Raw genomic sequence first — 19142 nt, forward strand, 5'->3', positions numbered from 1 at the left:
CCAAAATTTTGCTACCTTCTAGAAAGCTACGGAGTCTTTATGGAAACAGAACTTCTAGTGGTCAACTTTACATGACCAACTGAGAAGTCAGGTTAGGCAGACCTTCAACTCCCTCACCAACCCAACAATTGTGTTACATCTAGCTAGTCTATAGCCCTGGACGTTCCTCACACTAGTCGATATTGTTATCTGGTGACCAAATGAATATTACTAAAACACAGCTTTTGATGTGTTACTCTCCTGCTCCTGTTGACCCATAGGGTAGAGACCAGACTTTATGGTCTGGCATTCAAGGACCCCCCCCCCCTAATAATCTCAGCAGGCTACATCAGTTAGGAATGGATTCAGTTGAGTGTAATAGAAAACCCAAAATAACCATGATATAATCAATATGGAGGTTTCTCCCTAGTACCTAAATAAAGGTCATAGAGTGGTAGTCCACGGATGGTATGACAGCTCCACGTAGTTATAAGAGCTACAGGTTTATCACTACATCATTTCTAAAGAGTGATTCTTATCTTCGTGGTCTCATATGCTGACTAGAGAACCAGCCATCACACACATCTTTCAGGTATCAGGATAGAAAAGAAAAAGAAGGGTCGAAGGGAGAACTTATTCTATTTTAAGGGGCTTTCTCAGAAGTTTCTATAAAACACTTCTTATATCTCATTGGCCAAAGCCAACTCATATGATTACACATAGTTGAAAGGGAGACTGGGACATGTAAGCATTATTCTGGGAAGCCTTTAACTAACAAATAGGGTGGAACAAATACAGGTAGAGACAGAATCTGGCACTTCTGGCTTCTTTGGGAACTCTACAGCTATCTGGTCTATCCCTGACTCCTAGATATGATCCATGCAGGCAATTCCCCCTCCAGTCTTCTGGGAGAATCCCAACCCCTCAGGTCAAGATTTGACTTCCCCCTTATGCCTCACCTGACTTCCAGTGATCTTCCTTCTTCCTACAGAACCTCTTGGATAAGGAAGAGGAGCATTGGAAAGTGCCCAGACTTTAGCGCCAGACAGATCTGGGTCTCATCTTGGCTCTTCTCCCACTTCCTGTGTGATCTTGCACAATTTATTTATCTTCCTTGAGTCTCAATGGTCTCTTCTTGTGTTCAGCATCTTGGGACAGGGAGCATAGTGAGGCAAGGTCTGAATTAATTTTTAAGGAGAAGTTGACAACTGCTTCTCTGTATAGTTAGAAAGAGAGAGTCATGTTGGGGCAAGCTTTTTTTTTGTTATGAGAGGAGCTGTTATTTGCTCCCTTAACTTTAAAATACATGTATTTTGCAAACAAACACCCTGCCCTAAGTATAAGATCTTTATCTCTGACAAGAGGAGTGACAGGACTTTTTGCTTGGTTTAGCAAGGCGATCCCTCACTACGACCCCTTGATATGCTGTGTTCTGAAGGCGGGACACATTTGCAGAACGATCTCAAAAGCTTAAAGGAGGAAAGGAGCTAAGTCCCCTTGACCCTAGCTTCTGAGATTTAAACTTGCAAAAACTTGTTAGGGTGTCATTGACTACGTCTGATGTCAGGAAAGGACACCTAGGGCCACGAAGAGGAGGTTTGCAGGAGGCTATGGGGAATCTGGGATGGAGACTTCCATACAAATTGCATAAACGCAATCCAGAAGCAGCCTCCCTGGCACAGTGCCAGGCTTTGAGATTACATATGTGCATTAATTAAAAGCATTGCCACCTTCAAGCCTGGCATGTGGCACTGCTGTGGGCTGGCAAGGACCTGTACCTGCAAGGGCATCACCAAAGTATAGGGCAAGCGTATGCTGGCCCGTGCAAAACCAGTTTTCAACAGCGACACCTTGTGGCAGAAGCTGAAACAGCAGTGCTTATGATGCAATACAGAACCCTCCCGACTGAGAATTTAGGATTCTTAGAAAATTTAAAGGTATTTTTCAAGAAGTAGATGACTAGATTTCCTGATAATAAAGGTAGAGAGACATTATTAATGATAAAAATAAGAAATGTTTTGTGGAGAGAAAGGAAACCTTGTGCTCTGTTAGTGGGAATGCGAACTGGTGCAGCCACTGTGGAAAACAGTATGGAAAACAGGGTGGGGCCTGGGTGGCTCAGTCGGTTGAGCGTCAGACTTCAGCTCAGGTCATGATCTCACTGCTCGTGAGTTCGAGCCCTGCTCTGGGCTCTGTGCTGACAGCTCAGAGCCTAGAGCCTGTTTTGGATTCTGTGTCTCCCTCTTTCTCTGCCCCTCCCCCACTCACTCTCTGTCTCTTTCTCAAAAATAAATATAAAAAGAACCAACAACAGTATGGCGGTTCCTCAAAAAATTAAAAATAGAAACACCATATGATCCAGTAATTCCACTACTGTTTTCCCAAAAAAAAAAAAAAAAAAAACCAAAAACCCAAAAACACTAATTCGAAAAGATCTATGCCTTCCTGTGTTTATTGCAACATTATGTACAATAGTCAAGATTTGGAAACAACCCAAGTGCCCGTCCATAGATGAACGGATAGAGAAGAAGGGACATAGATATAGATATAGATATAGATATAAAGAGAAAGAGAATGGAATGCTTCTTAGCCATAAAAAGAATGAGATCTTGCCATTTGCAACAACACGGATGGATCTAGAGTGTATAATGCTGAGTGAAATGTCTGACAGAGAAAGATAAATACCATATGATTGCATTTATATGTGGAATTTAAGGAACGACCACTGAAGAAGAGACAAAAGACTCTTTAAAATTTTAATTAATTATTTATTTATTTAAGTAATCTCTACACCCAGCATGAGGCTGGAACTCACGACCACAAGCTCAAGAGTTCCAAAAAGGTGCTCCAAAAAGGACTCTTTTTTTTTTTTAAATGTTTATTTATTTTTGAGAGACAGAGTGCAAGGTGGGGAGGGGGCCGAGAGATGAAGAGACACAGAATCCGAAGCAGGCTCCAAGCTCTGAGCTGTCAGTACAGAGCCTGATGTGGGGCCCATACTCCCGAGCTGTGAGATCATGACCTGAGCTGAAGTCAGATGCTTAACTGACTGAGCTACCCAGGCACCCCAAGACTTCTAAATACAGAGAACAAGCTGGTGGTTGTTAGTGGGTAAGTGGGGGTGGGGTGGGAAAAAAAAAAGAAAGAAATGTTGACTGTATTTGTACCCTGAGGGAGTCCTACATCATACCTATACAGAGCACCACACTGGGGTCTGTCCTGGGGACAGACCCAGAACAGGACGGGACACAGAACTTGGAAAGAGGGCATTTCAGGTAGCTGTTTCTGCTGGGCTGCCTGCCATATCATCTGTTGTCTCCCAGAACTTCTCTGGCTCCACCCACAGCCTGGCTCCTGGGTCTCGTGATCCCAGCAGTCTCAGGGCAGGGAGCAAAGAACAGCTCCAGAAGACAAAATCAGGCCCAGAAGCTGTCACTAGGTCTGCAACCGATGGAATCATTTTCAAGAAAATGAAATTGCAGTTAATGCAACCTGCTGGCTGGTTCCCTTCAAACTGGGACTTGGTTTTTCCGTGGCTTCTTGTCATATTCCTGGCAGAAAAGTCCATTTCTCTCCTAATCAGATTGCAGAGGTCACAGGGGCTCTTCTGAAATAGGAAACAAGCTCTTTTCAGCATTCATTCTATTTGTTGCACATTTTAGCAGATTAAGCACTTAGGGTTGGGATTTGAAAAATATTTACTCTTTGGGCCAAAGGAGTATTTTAATAAAGTTAAATTCTTTGTATAAAGCTTCTTCAAACCCTGACTAATTAATTCCTACAGAAGCAGCACGTGGCTCTCAATTACTGGCAGCCCCTCCCCCTACATGGGACTAGCAGGGAGAGAGTCAGCACCAGACGGGGTCCCCCAAACACCCATCTTGGACTGAAGCAGCCCACAGATGTGTTTTGTTGGTGACATTTAACACGGAAATCCAGATTTCTTAGTCCTTTTGAACAAGTGGGCAATGTGGCAACATTGGGCGTGGATTCTCAGAGCGGCTGCTCCCTTCTGAAGGTCATGGTCCACGTCCTGTTGTGTCGGTCGCCAGACTCCTATTGTCTTATACATGCCCACTGCACCTATTCATGTTACCTGCCTGGCCCCGATTTGAATTAGCTCCCCCTTTCTTTTTCTTTTTCTTTTTTTCATTTATTTATTTATTTTTGGGAGAGAGAGGGAGGGAAGAACAGAGAGAGAAAGAGAGAGAGAATCTCAAGCAAGCTCTGCACAGTCAGCACAGAGCCCAATGCAGGCCTTGAACTCTCAAACCGTGAGATCATGACCTGAGCTGAAATCAAGAGTCAGATACTGAACCGATTGAGTCACCCTGGTGCCCCCAGCTTCTACTGAAGCTTCTCTTACAGCACCCCGGCAGACAGCAAGATCCTGGAAGACCAGAGGCACATCCGTTTTGTTTCCCGCCCAGTGCTGGCATTGAGCATGGGTTCCCAATAAACACTGAAATAATAAAGGAATAAGTGGGCAGATACACATTGTGGTGCCTAGCATGTGCCAGCAGTGGTGCTGGGCACCAAAGAGCCACCAAGTAGGTGTAAGACATATATCATAGTGAGAGAGATAAATAGGTCACATAGGGTGTGCGCGTGTGTGTATGCGTGTGTGTGTCACCTTTCAAGCAAATATGAATAAACAATCAAAAGCCGCAGTAGGGCTACAGATTGCCTTGTCGCTCTCGGAAAACAGGCACAAGCACAGTCTCCTGTCCGTGGAACGTCCAGTCCTGTATAATAATCAAAACTTGGCATTTGATCTAGCTTACATTTTCTTTTTTTTTTTTTTTATGTTTATTTATTTCGAGACAGAGAGACAGAGCATGATAGGGGGCAGGGGGAGCAGAGAGAGAGGGAGACACAGAATCTGAAGCAGGCTCCAGGCTCTGAGCTGTCAGCACAGAGCCTGACACGGGGCTCGGACCCATGAACCTTGAGCTCATGACCTGAGCCGAATTCGGATGCTTAACCGACTGAGCCACCCAGGCACCCTTGGCTTACATTTTCTTCCATCTCCCTGGCTGCCTGAGAAGGGAAATGAGGTGGCTTTTTGTCCCTCCCCACCCACTCTTCTCACCAGTAGGCGGACAAGTTCCTTGGACACAGGAGAAAGGGCAAAATCCGAGGTGGTGCCCTCATCTTCAAACATCAGGGTCCTCTGGATGGCAGATTGGTAAAGGTGACTCTCGTGCTCACCTTTGTTACTCAGACATCCCCCAAACTGGGGACTTCTCTGTAGTTCCCAGGATTCTGCCATGGTGTAGCCATGGAATCCGGTTCACCTCCCACTTCCTCACAGCCCCCTACCACCCCGGCCACATTGGGTAGGATTTAAGATGTCCCCACAGTGCCCGCCCTGGAGAACTTTCCTTGGTCCAGAAGAAACAGTGACACTCTCCACTTGCCCTGCCTAGCAGAGCCTTAGTTCTCTCAGACAGGCATGAGTCTGGCCCTGATCCACAGAGGCTCCCAACTGTAGAGAGCCCACGTCAATCCCTCAAGCATCCACTGAAGCCCAGTCTCTCTGAGCTCAAGGGGAAGGAGGTGACACCCTCACATGATCTCACCTTCCTCCCCTCTAGGCTTACAGCACAGCCTTCTCCCAAGAAACCTTCTGGGGAAAATCCAAAGGTCTTAAAACCTGAATTCTGCATTTGATGATCTCTTAAACTTGCTTTAGGATTTGATATCTCTTTAACAAAAATTATGAAAAACAAAGCAGGAAGAGCCCCATTTAACACTCTGTTCTAGTAAATGATAGGTGCCCTTAGAGAGATAGACAGAAACACTCCTATGGGAGTTTAAAGGAGCACACAATTTCTTCCATTTAAGGAAAGAATCAAGGAAGACTGACTGGAGGAGATGGCCTATGAACTGGGCCTTGGATGTGTGGAGGTCAGGGATGAAGGTATCTCAGGCAAAGAAATCAGCATACAGAAGACACAGGGGCAGGAATTGTGCCGTATCAAAGGTGTCTTAGGGACACAGATCATATGGAGAACACCACACCTGCCAAGCGAGCCTCTTAAGGAGAGTTGACAGGACAAGTAGAAGAGCTGAGCTCCCATAACCACCCCCTGTTGCATCCTGGGTCAGGAGGTGTCTCCGGGCCAGCTCCTAAGGGAGATGACTGGAGAAGGAGGGGACTGAACTGCAGACTATCTCCTGCAGGCCTGACAGAGAGTCCCTCTGTGGTTTACTACAAAGGGCAAAGGCACACAACATCTATGTTCATGGTTAAAGGGAAATTTAACCACAATGAGATTCCACTTCTCATCTTTAGAATGGCTGCAAAGAAAAGTGATAGAATATAGCAAGGGTTGGCAAGGATGTGGAGCAGTCAGGACCCTCATGCACTGCTGGTGGGAATGTAAAATGGTGTCGCCATGGTGGAACAGTCTGGCAGCTTCTCAAACGGTTAAACATAAGGTTACCATATGACCCAGCAATCCCACTCAATGGGAGCATTGAAAACATACGTTCACACAAAAACGTGTACATGAACGTTAACGGCCGCATTGTTCGTAATAACCTAAACTGGAAACAACCCAAGCGCCCATCAACAGATGATTAGATAAACAAAACATGGTATATCCAGACAGCAGAGTATTATCTAGCTGTCAAAAGGAAAGAAATACCGATGCATACTACAACATGGATGAATTTTAGGAATATTGGAAGCAAAAGAAGAGAGTCACAAAAGACCGTGTATCATATGATCCTGTCGATATGCAATGTTCAGAGAAGGCATATCTACAGAGGCAGAAAGTGGATTAGTGGTTGCCAGGGGCTGGGGTGGGGGCTGGCTGGGTGGTAATGGGGAGTGGCCTGTTAATAGGCATGCGGTTTCTTTCGGGGATGATGAAAATATTCTGGAATTTAGATAGCAGTGATGGTCGTACAACATTCTGAATACACTAAAAACCACTGCATCGTACGCTTTAACGTGGTCATTTCATGTTACAAGCATTATACTGCAATAAAAAATCATTACAAAAAAGAACCGATTGACTTCTCCATCCACACTCCTGTGGGATAATAAAAATGTAACGGGTCACCCATCAAATGAAAAACACTGATGTGAACAGACCTCTCTGGCAGGGGCAGTACAAAAGCTGAGCTTTTAAAATTCACATTCTGTGTGATCTACAAGGACCTCATGAAAGTGGTGTTTGTTTTCATTTCCTTACCTCCAGTCACTTGCCATATTTTGATAATGTTCTAAATTACAGGACCCAAAACTGGTCTTTAATTACAGAGTGCTTTAATAGGGCTTGCTGGCAAATACCATAGAATTAAGGGAGCCACTAATGAAATACAGCATCGTTTTATCTGTTCTCTGGTGGCAGCTTTTAAAATGCAATTAGTACCACGCAAGATATTTATTTAGGATTTTATCTCATGTATCATTCCATCTCCAAATGAGTGTTGTGATTCCAGCTGCTTTTTACTCCTTCATATGAGTATTTTCTCATTTTCAATCCACTCTTTTCTTCCCTCTTAGAATCCAGGGAGCCAGAATGTCAGCAGCCTGGGGGGCTGATTAAAGGAAGCAAACATCTTATGGGTTTTGCCCATCCCATTCCCTGCTGTCTCCCGGCGCGGATGGAGGGAGGAATGGACACGAGGAATCAAGCTGAATCTTTGCCGGGTACCCGACCATTACGTACAGGAAAGCTGCACAGCCTCTGGGCGAGGTGTGACATGTCCCCAGGACCTTCCCCTTGATCCCAACTCTAGACACACATCCTGTGCTGACCACTCCCTACTCCCAGAAGGGACCAGGCACTTCCATGGCTCTTCAGTTCCACCTCGAATGCCCACTAAAGTGTCATGTCCTCTGTAAAACTCCCTCAACCCACCTCCCTGCCCCTCCCCCCCAAAAAAAACCCAGACTCTATTCCTTTTGGGATCCCTTTGTCCATATTCGGCAATACTTGCCTTGGTCCGCTGCTTGGCAATCAGCAGCAGGGCCGCTCGAGGGCAAAGTGATGATCTGATCTCATCTTTGCCTGCCCCAGCACCACACGCAGCACCTCGCACACAGGAAACGCTCAACAAATATTTGCAAATGAAATTGTTTCGAGTCTTTCCTATGCAAAAGAGCCACCAATGAATCATTGTCTCCTCTTAAGCCTGTAGTCCTCCCAAAGACACTGGATTTATCTGGCTTGTGGCTTGTGGCCAGGCTGCCTCAGAACAAGTGGGGACATTGATCAGTTTCACAAGGTGCGCACACGTGCCCAGAACGGCGAGGGGTACAGTGGATATGATGGAGAACAAGACAACATGGTCATGGCAGAGTCCACCTCATCAGGGCTGTCTACGTGAGGGTCTGTTTCTGTGGAAACCAGTGAAGGACTGAGTTTTATATCAGCTATGACCTGGCAAAACAAATGAAAGCACTCTTAGAAGGGAGCGTCCGCGGAGCATGGGGCGCCTAGGTGGCACCAACTCTTTGATTTTGGCTCAGCTCGTGATCCCAGGGTTGTGGGATCAAGCCCCGCATCAGACTCCGTGCTGTGCCTGGAGCCTGCTTTGGATTCTCCCTCTCCCTCTGTGCCTCTCCCCTACTCCTGTGCGGCCTCTCTCTCAAAAATAAAAATAAGTGGGAGCCCAAGGGGCAGAAAAGTCTATGAGAAATAAAAGCTCTTCTTTGCTACCAGTTTAGTAGAAATGGGGTGAAGGGTGGGTCTCTAATTTATTTATTTATTTGTTTATTTATTTATTTATTTATTTGTTTGTTTGTTTGTTTTTTATTTTTCAGAGATTCTTTTTTTTCAAATTTTTTCTAATTTATTTACTTCTGAGAGAGAGAGAGAGAGAGAGAGAGACGGGGAGGGGCAGAGAGAGAGGGAGACAGAAAATCCAAAGCAGACTCTGGAAACCCGATGCAGGGCTCCAACTCACAAACCGTGAGCTCGTGGCCCGAGCCAAAGTCGAACACTAAGCTGAGCCACCCAGTTCCCTGGGTGGGTCTTAGGTAGCCATCGACTCTGGAATCTACGTGTCTGTGTGTTTGGGGGGCTATCGGTGTGATTTTGTACAGATCGGAAGGGGAAGGGAGCCCCCATCTGACGTTTGGGGTTACTAAAACAGTAACGTAGGTCTGAAGTGCCTTGCTCAAGTATATTCACCCAGCAAATCAAAACCACTGTGATGATGGTAATGAAGAAGATGATGAGGTGGTGGTGTTGATACCCACACACACAGCTGTGTCCCGCTCCCCCACATTCAGTAGTCTTGGTGCCCAACTGGGCTCTTCATCCTCTATAAGCTGAGGGATGCTCTAGGACAGCCCCGTGTGTTTCTGGAAGGATGTTATTGAGGACATTGCTTAGCACCGTGTGTTGACGAAAGAAAGGCCGTGACGGAGAAGTACATCCCCACGTGTGCGGATGAGAACCTATGGACTCCAGAGCACAGACTTCTAAGGGCGGTGCTTTCCAAGGAGATGGAGCACCGTGGGTGGCTCTCTCTTGTCTCTCCTCTTCCTGGGTGACCACGGTACAGGCTGGCCCCGCCCTCTGAGCAGGCTCACCCCCGCCCTCCTTCCTGTGTGGCACTCACCCGTCCGGCTGGCAGCAGGCTGAAGCTGTGGACCCTGGGCAGCCTAGGCAGATCAGTGCCTGCATGGCACAGCGGGAGGAAGCCTGCAGCCTCTCCTAGAGGCCCTGCTGGGGTCTCCTAGGGTCAGGTTTCATTGATTGCAGAGGTAAAATCAGAGACTCCACGAGACGGCTGGGGCTGTGATAAGGATCCAGGCTGCTTAATCAGAAGCCATCTAGGTATTAACCGACTTGGGGAAGTGGAGCTGGCCCAGGAATTAAACTCCAGCTTCCTAGAGCACTCTGCATTGGAGGTGGGGGCTCAGGGCCCAGAAGACAGTACTATATTACCTGGTGTTTCTCATCTGAACCTTCTAGGCACATATATTCCTTGGGAGATTCACAGGGACAAGCTGCTTGGGTTCAAATCTCATTTCCTAGTTGGTTGTATGGTGTTAGGGAAATTACTTGACCTCTCAGTTTCCTCATCTATAAAGTGGCAGTGAGGTCACTGTGCTCATGAGGTTACACAGGTAAAGCACTTTGAACCACACTCGGTTCACGGCAAACACTAAGCTAATGTTGGCCGTTACTTTTCCCACTGAAGTCCAGTTTCTCCAGCAACCTGACACTGTCAGTGTTCAATCTTCTCTCCTCAACATCAACCCTGTCTTGGTGGGTAGCACCCCTATCCATCCATCTAAGCAAGTCACAGACCTAGGGGTCACCCCTGACACTTCCCTCCTGTCCCCCCAAACTGTCACCAAGGCTTGTCACCCTTATTGCCTTACTAACTTCTGTCAAAGTTACCAAACTTCTTTAAAATCTCCCAGATCCCTTCTCTCCTCTATAACCTTCCACCAGGACTAGCACAGCAGGGTCCCTAACTGCAACCACCCCAGCTCCCCACTAAACCATTTCCACCCACTGCCAGAGAGATGCTTTGAAGTGTAGATCTGATTAGGCCAACCTCTCTCTGGGTTCTCCCTGCTGAAACCTCATAATGACAGTCCACTCTTCTTGGGTTACAAGCAAAATCCTAACACCATGCAGACTGAGTCTGTTAGAATGTTTTTGGCACCAAGGGTCAGAAAGCCCTACCCAAATTGGCTAAAAATACAAGGTGATTTATTAGCTTCTTTGGAGGTAACTGGAGTAGTTCAGGCTTCAGGCATTGCGTGATCAGGGGTCTAGCACCTGATATTCTGCTCTTTTCTCAGCTCTGCCCTCCTTCCTAGGTGTCCGTTGTATCCACATCCCAGCTTCCGTTTGATCAGCATCAAGTGTGACACTTCTAAGAAAAAAGAACAAAGAAAACCATTCCCAGCCATGAAATTCCCTTTCGGCCTGAGCCAAATGAGACCATGTGCCCATTCCCAACCAAAAAATCCCTTGTGGTATGCCGTGCACTGAGGGTTTCCATTCCCTGCCCCTGGTGGGAAATGAGTCCTTTGCTACAAACACACGTTGAAACCATGCTAAGAAGATAACATTGGTTTTATTTTAATAATACTCAGCTCTGAAAAATATGAGAGCTAACCATCAACCTTAAAGCTCCCCACTGTCCTTGATGATGGATCTGGGACTAGAGGTGCCCATGGTAATGACCTCATGGTAATGGGAAGTAAGTAAAATGCTGGAGTATGGATGAGGAAGGAGGGCAGGAGACAAGGGGCTTGCTGCCCTCGGAGACGGACTTTGGATGGATGGAATGGGAAAAGTAAGAAAATGTTGCTGTAGTGTCTTCTATGCCCTGGTGGGTTCTCAGTCTTCTTCTTGTTCTCTTTCTGAAAATGGACTTAGCCCAGCAGAGGAACTGAAAGCCGGGACTCCAACAATTATTTGTCCACCCGTGTTCAAAGCAGCATATTCCCAGTAGCCAAAAGGTCCATTGATGGATGAATGGATAAGCAAAATGTGGCATATACACACAGTGGAATATTATTTAGTCTTAAAACAGAATGCCATTCAGACACAAGCTTCTGCATACTTTAAAGATATTCTAAGTGACATCAGCCAGACACAAAAGAGTAAATATTGTATGATTCCATTATAAGACTCCTCTACAGCCAATTTGTACAGACAGAAAGTAGAATGGTGGTTGACAGGGGCTGGGGTGGAGGTACAGAATGGGGAGTTACGTGTAGAGTTTCAGAATATGGGATAAAGAAGTTCCGAAGATGGACGGTGGTGATAGTTGTACGACAGTGTGAATGTGCTTTGTGCCACTGAAATGCACAGTTAAAAAAATGTTACAATGGTAAATGTTTTGTTATACATAGTACCACAATAAAAAAGAAGTGTTTGGCTCATCATTCCGGCATCGAGGGCACATCAGAGGGGCGAAAGGAAATGCTCAAAGAATGATTGTGGATTGATTGGGCCATCTGGACAAAAGGCATTTTTAGTGATATACTTTCATTTTGGTCCTGTTGGGGAAGAAAAAGTTTTCTCTACCTTTCAAGGTTTTTTTGTTTTGTTTTGTTTTGTTGGCTGGACTATGAATTAAATAAAATTAAATCTTTCATGAGACAGATTCACAGGAGAAAATCAAATTTAAGTACGTATTAAAGGGCTCCATAGGAATATGAGGCCCACAGGCAGTCAAGCAATGGAGGCTTATATGGCACCCAGAGCTAAGGAGAAGGGGGTAGGGGTCTGGAACTACAAAGGGAAGGAAAACAATTCACAGGAAGAAGAAAAATAGTAAACGTTTGGGAAACAAATGTTTGTGGGGCCATATAGAAGCAGTAGGACACAGGGAGGAATTTTAACAAACGGACTTTGCGAAGTCCCTCCCTGTCCACCACCCCTAGTTCGTAGTATGTGGTGCTTATCCATGGTGATAGCTCCCTTCCTGGAGGGGGTCCACCATCTAAATTGTTCTAGGCAGTTAGAGGAAGGTCAAAGGCTCTTCCCTGAGCCTCTGTTTCTTAGAAATAATCAGCCTAGGGGTACCTGGGTGGCTCAGTTGGTTAAGCCCGACTTCAGCTCAGGTCATGATCTCATGGTTCGTGAGTTTCAGCCCTGTGTCGGGCTCCGTGCTGACAGCTCAGAGCCTGGAGCCTGCTTCAGATTCTGTGTCTCCCTCTCTCTGCCTCTCCCCCGCTTTCACTCTGGCTCTGTCTCTGTCTGTCTCTCTCTCAAAAATAAACATTAATAATAATAATCATCCTAAAATAATCCACATGCCAAGGAGACACATTTTGGGGGTGGCAAATTTTGCTCCCCTACCATCCCATGACGATGATAAAGGTGACGATGAGGAGGAGACTCAGGCCTCCCCTGGACGAAGCTCATGAGAGCCTGTCCCTCTGGGTCCCACAACCAGTATCCCCATTCCGCAGGCTCTCTGCGAGGTGAGGTTTCTAATTCTGTTCTCTGCAGGGCGGACCCACAGAGGGAGGAGAGGTGGGGAGGGGGATTTCCTTCTGTCAGGCAGGAAAGTAGTGTGAGGAAACAGAGCTCTCCTGCTCTTTGAATGGAAAATGTCTCTTTCAGACCTCGTTTTAGAGAGTTGTCCCCTTTCCACCTTGTATGGCCAGAAGGATGATGGAACAGCTGTCACCAGTTGGGTCTGACTCATTAGTTTATCATCTCTCCCCACCCCTCTCCCTAACCCCCTCCCTCCAAACCCACCCACCCCGAAAATGCCTAAGCACAGTTGACTATTTTAAGAACTGAATTCCCTGTCGGCATGGCAACTTCCCGGCTGTACCTCTTGTCATAGCTGCCTGGATGGAAGAAAAGCCACCTATCACCAGGACTCCGGCCAGCCTGCAGCAGAGATGTTTCAGGGATCAGACGTGGCCAGAGGGTGGACATCTAAGGCAGTTTGCATATTCTTCTTTGTGTGTTTGCTTGTTTTATGGCCCTTCGGCGATGTAAAAACCATCCCTTAGCTGACTGGCCACACAAAAACAGGCTGCTGGCCAGACGTGGCCCACAGATCATAGTTCACCCGACCCCTGTTGTAGCACAAGAGCAACAGGTGTTCACACTTGCCGGGTTTCTCACTGTGGAAGTTTGAAAGATTTTGAAGGGTGAGTGGGCTACGTGGGGAACAGACGGAGAGGGTTATGGAAGAAGGACAATGTGATTAAGCGATTTCAAAACATTTCCCCCAAATATCTACATTTTATTATACTAAATTAAAGTTTTAAGACTCTGTCATCTTTACCATATCCCAAACAAAGACGAAAGCTTACAATTAGTTCCTTCTGTAGAAAATGGTATTTATTTCATAACCTGTCCTCATTCTTCACAAAAGCCAAATTTTCTTCAGATATATTGAAAGAGGGTTTTGAATTTTTTTTTCTTTTTTGCCTGAAAATTTTTTCAGAAAAAAAAATTTTTTCTTTAATTTACTTTAGGGGCACGTGGCTGGCTCAAGTCAGTAGAGCATGCGACTCTTGATCTCAGGGTTGTGAGTTCCAGCCCCATGTTGGGCACAGAGATTACTTAAAGCCCACATACGCACACGCCTTTAATTTACTTAAAAAATTTTTCTTCATCGTAGGAAATTTTAAGCACACTCAAAAGGCATAATGAAACGAATTCTCATGCTCTCATGTACCTGACATTACTGGTTTTTTCTCTTAAAATATGGATTAACTGGGGGAGAATGGTTTGCAAATATATTTGGATAGAATCCACTTCTAGGCCATGTCTGAAAGTGATTGGTGAGGGGAGGGGTAGGAGGAACATCTGTAGGAAAGAAAGGGGATCACTCTGTGATGGTTACCATGGAAACCACTAGCTTAAGATGGTTGAGTTTGTTTATGGGGCAGTGAGGTTCTTGCTAATGGACTCGGGGTCAGAGCTGTTGGAGAAATCTACAGGCTGGTCCATGAGGGTCTCTTGCTGTCTCTGGAACTCCCTTCCACCCTCCAATGCTGTTCTCAGTTTGAGAATATTTTCATTCTGAATTTCTAGGGTTTGCTTAAAAGAGAGACAGTTTTGTGTTTCCTTCCTCGATTTCAGGGCTTACTTTTTGTACTGCGTGAGCCGGAGTCAAAGTGTTCATTGCATCCTCACTTTGAGCAGTTCTGAGATTTGATAGCAGACTGCTTGGAGTCCTGTTTACAACAGCAGCGAGCAAGTGCCTCCCTCCCTCGAAGAAAGCCCTGGTAGAAGGGCTGCTGGAGGTCTTAGGGTATTGACCTCCACACTAGAATGCAGGAAACACAACGGTGCGCTCCAGAAGGGCAGGGAATCCAGCCTAAACTGATGAGATTGAGATGCTCTTCATTTACTTTCTCCTGTTGGAAGGAACTTGACCCCAACGTAGAATATCCGCCATTCGCCAATGTGCAGGGCTGCTTTAGACATCAGATTATTTACTATGGGGCGTACCAGTAGGAAGTGGAACTTCGGCATCGTGCTCCTTGGACTCGGGTCCAAGCCGCAGCATCTATTATTTCTACCGTGACATACTCGGTCAACTACTAATGGGGTTGGTGGCAGAAACCGAACCCACAAGATGCCCAGCACCCATAAACGGCAGGCACAGAGGCAGAGGCAGGCTGGGCTTACTCATCCTGGGGTAAACATGAGCAGAGGGACACACAGAAGGCCGCCAAAAACCGAGACAGATCCTCTCAGCGACAGACCCCCAGCGCTGGGATGCCTCGCCGGTTGAGGTCTTGCCCTAGTGCGCGCATCTGGCAGCTCCAGAGGGAAAAGGCTGCGCAGACGAGGCACGGCCACCGGGGGGCGCGCGGGCCCAGGATCGCGGGAACTCCGGGCTGCTGGAGGGAAAGCGGCGGGAGGGCTCGGCTCCAAACACTCCCTGCGGGGTGTTAGTTAGCAAACAGCTAGGACAGGTACCTCCTGAGCAGCTGCTTTCCCAGTCCGTGTCTCCCCACAAAATCAGAAATTCCTTGAGGCTAGTGACCGTGCTTTCTTCCCTTGCTTCTCCATTGCACAAGTCCCTTGCCCCCACCCTCGGTTTGCTGAGTAGAGTCAAACGATGCATTCTCACTCAGGAAGGCGAGAAGGTGGGGGCAAGAGGAGGGATGCGAAAGAAGGCCCTTGGGGGAGCTTTGAGGCAGCTTTTCTGGAAAGAAGTGAGAGATGATAGGTTGTCACCGGGTGGAGCCCAATCATTGGCTGAGAAGGGGAGCTTTACACTAGAAAACTTTGGGGGTGGAGCCTACAGGACAATGAACAATTTGGGGAAGAATTAAGGCGATGACTCTCAAACTTCTTGATCTCAGGACTCCTGTATACTCTTAAACATTATTGAGGACCTCAAAGAACCTTTTATTTATATGGGCTGTACCTCCCCAATTTTACCGTATTAGAAATTAAAACTGAAAATCTAAAAACGCATACTTATTGACTTAAAATTACAATAATGAACCTATCGTATTAACATAATTTTTAAACTAACTATATTTTCCACAACAACAAAAAATTGTTAGTGAGAAGTGTGGCACCATTTTACATTCCTGGAAAATTTTTAAATGTTTAGCTTGATAAAAGACAGATGGAGCCTCATATCTGTTTTTGGACTCACTCTGTTGTGATAATCAGACTGAATTTTCCCAAAGCACATAGCTTCATATGTTCACGAGAAGATAGGAGGGAAAAAGGCAAATAACATTTTATTGTGAAAATAGTTTTCACCTTGTGGACTCCCTGCCCGTTTTGATATTAAATAGAGTATTAATTGCATACAGTGTTATTTCTTGGAGAAGAATTGAAAGACTTTTCTAAAACAAAGGTTGCCTTTGGTGAGGGCTGAGGGCTGAGGGCTGAGGCCAGGCTGCCTTGCAATTCACCCATTGGCAAAGATGTGGCCTTCATGGCCACTGACACCAGAAAGCAGGGCCTCAGCTGGTGTAGACACATGCCTGTTATATGTTCCCTCCCATCCTGTGTGTGGTAGAACTCTATTACAGCTGACTTTTTTCTGTCTGCTGTTCTGAGTTGCAGCTGGCAGAATGGTGGCCAGCCTCCCTCTCTTGAGGCCAAAAGCATAAGAGAAAGTTGATTCTCCTCGGGGATGGTCTTGTTTTTCTGATTCAGACAATCTACTGATTTTTGAACCCATTTTGTGGCTTCTTATCAATTCAAAGATGTTTCAAAACAATGTCCCACTCAACCTCACACCCGATCGAATAGCTGTCATCAAAAAATAAATAAATAAATAAATAAGCGCTATGGAATCGCTATATTGTACACCTGAAACTAATATTACACTGTATGTTAACTAACTGGAATTTAAATAAAAACTTGAAAAAAAAAACAGATAAGAGATAATAAGTGTTGGCAAAGGATTTGGAGAAAAGGGAACCCTGTGCACTGTTGGTAGGATGTAAATTGGTGCAGCCACTATGGAAAACAGTATGGAGGTTCTTCAAAAAATTAGAAGTAGAACGACCACTTCATGATCCAATAATCCCACCTCTGGGTATATATTCAAAGGAAATGAAAACAGGATCTCAAAGAAATATCTGCATTCCCATGTTCATTGCAGCATTATTCACAACAGCCAAGACATGGAAACAACCTAAGTTTATATATATAAACATATATACACATGTATGTAAATATACACACACACACACACACACATATATATATACACACGCATGTATATATACACACACTGGGATATTATTCAGCCATAAGAAAGAAGGAAATCCTGCCATTTGACACCTGGATGGACCTTGAGGGCATTATGCTAAGTGAAACAAGTCAGACAGAGAAAGACAAATACTGTATGATATCTCTTATACATGTGAGATCTAAAAAAGCCAATGCATAGACACAGGGTAGGATGATGGTAACCAGGAGCTAGGGGTGGGGGGAATGGGGAGATGTTGGTCAAAGGGAACAAACTTTCAGTCATAAGATGAATAAGTTGTGGGGATCTAATGTACAGCACGGTGATTATAGTTAATAATACTGTATTGTATACTTGAAAGTTGCCAAGAGAGTAGATCTTAAGTGTTCTCGCCACAAAAAAGAAATGATAATTATGAGACGTAATGGAGATGTTAGCTAATGCTATGGTAGCATTACATGTATCAGTGTATCAAATCAACATATTGTACACCTTGTTTTAAAAGTTTATTCTTGAGAGAGAGACAGACAGACAGACACAGTGAGTGGGGGAGGGGCAGAGAGAGAGAGGGGAAGAGAGAGGATCCCAAACAGGCTTTGCATTGTCAGCGCAGGGCCTGACGCCGGGCTTGAACCCATGGACCACAAGATCATGACCTGAGCCGAAATCAACAGTCGGATGTTAACCGACTATGCCACCCAGGCGCCCCCAACACATTGTACACCTTAAACTTACGTGTCAATTATATCTCAGGAAAGCTGAGGGGGAAATAACACAATGGCTCCAGCATCTCTATGCCCCTAGGCCTACTCTGGGGGTCTGTGCAGAATGCCCCAGTCTGAATGAAGAGGCAAGGTGGGGAGAAGAGCAGAGTCAAGTTACAAATGAGGAAAGTTTCTTTCCAGTTAATTCCGTCCAAGGATACCTAACTTGGATGATTATCCTCATCGTCTGTGGAATGGCATAAAAATACTGACTTCTGGTCTCACCTCAGATTAACCAAAGTAGAGGCTGATTTTAAAGCTGCAGGCCTACTCCCAACCCTCTTCTAACCCAGTCTACCAACTCTAAAAATCCTCCGTCCTTAGGCACCTTGCAACCACGTGAGGCATGTATTTAAAATTTTGAATTCCCCAGGCCTAACCCCTAGAAAGCCTAGAACCCGTTTAAGTAGATCTGGGACAGACCGTAGAACATTTTCTGAACAAGCATCTCCGTTCATTCTGATGTAAATGACCCAGGACCACCCTTTTCCTCCAGGGTTATTACAGTCGGTATATCTGTGTGTCACAGAGAGATCTTAGGCCCCAACTCAGAATCACCCTCAGCCTAACTTCCTTATCCTTTGAACAATCACACCCTTTCCTGGGGGGGGGGGGGGGAGGAGGAGGGAATGGGTATCTAAATTTAAACTCCAGGGTTTCCAAGCCTCATTTGATGCAGGTGACAACCTTCCTCCCCAATCCCAGAACCATACCTTCCAAGAAGACCCAATCTTCTCAAACTCCATCTGGGCTCCGGCCTGAGCACTGCCTGTGCCCACGTTTCCCGGCATGCACACCTCCCTCCACCCTTCTCTAATCTAGGTCTGGGTCAGTGTGTGTGAAGATGGATACATGTCCATCTTTCAGAAAAGCCGAATTAAAGATGGCAGGGATATATTTAAAAAAAAAAAAAAAAAGGCAGATTTAAGACTTCAGCTTTCTTCATACCAGGAGCCCCGCTTCTCCTTCTCCTCCAGTTCTGTAGAGGATATTTTAGTCCCATCATCACAGAAGCTGCTTCTCTCTCTCCACCCACTCCCTCCCCCGGCCATTGGTTGGAATGGCTGCCTGTCCCTTGGCTCACGGGTTTTCCTACCAGGACTCCTGGACCCTGGCTCCCTAGGGATGGTCCATGGGTCCCTGGAATCTGTTCCGAAGCCAGCTCTCCTCATACTCTGCTTTCCTTCTAGATTCACATTTACTCTGCGTGGCACACATTTGTGAACATTAACTCATTTCACGAGTTCCTTAAAGCATCAAGTT

Source organism: Panthera onca, chromosome A3 (genome assembly GCF_046562875.1).
Source record: "Panthera onca isolate mPanOnc1 chromosome A3, mPanOnc1 haplotype 2, whole genome shotgun sequence".
Lineage (NCBI taxonomy): Eukaryota > Metazoa > Chordata > Mammalia > Carnivora > Felidae > Panthera > Panthera onca.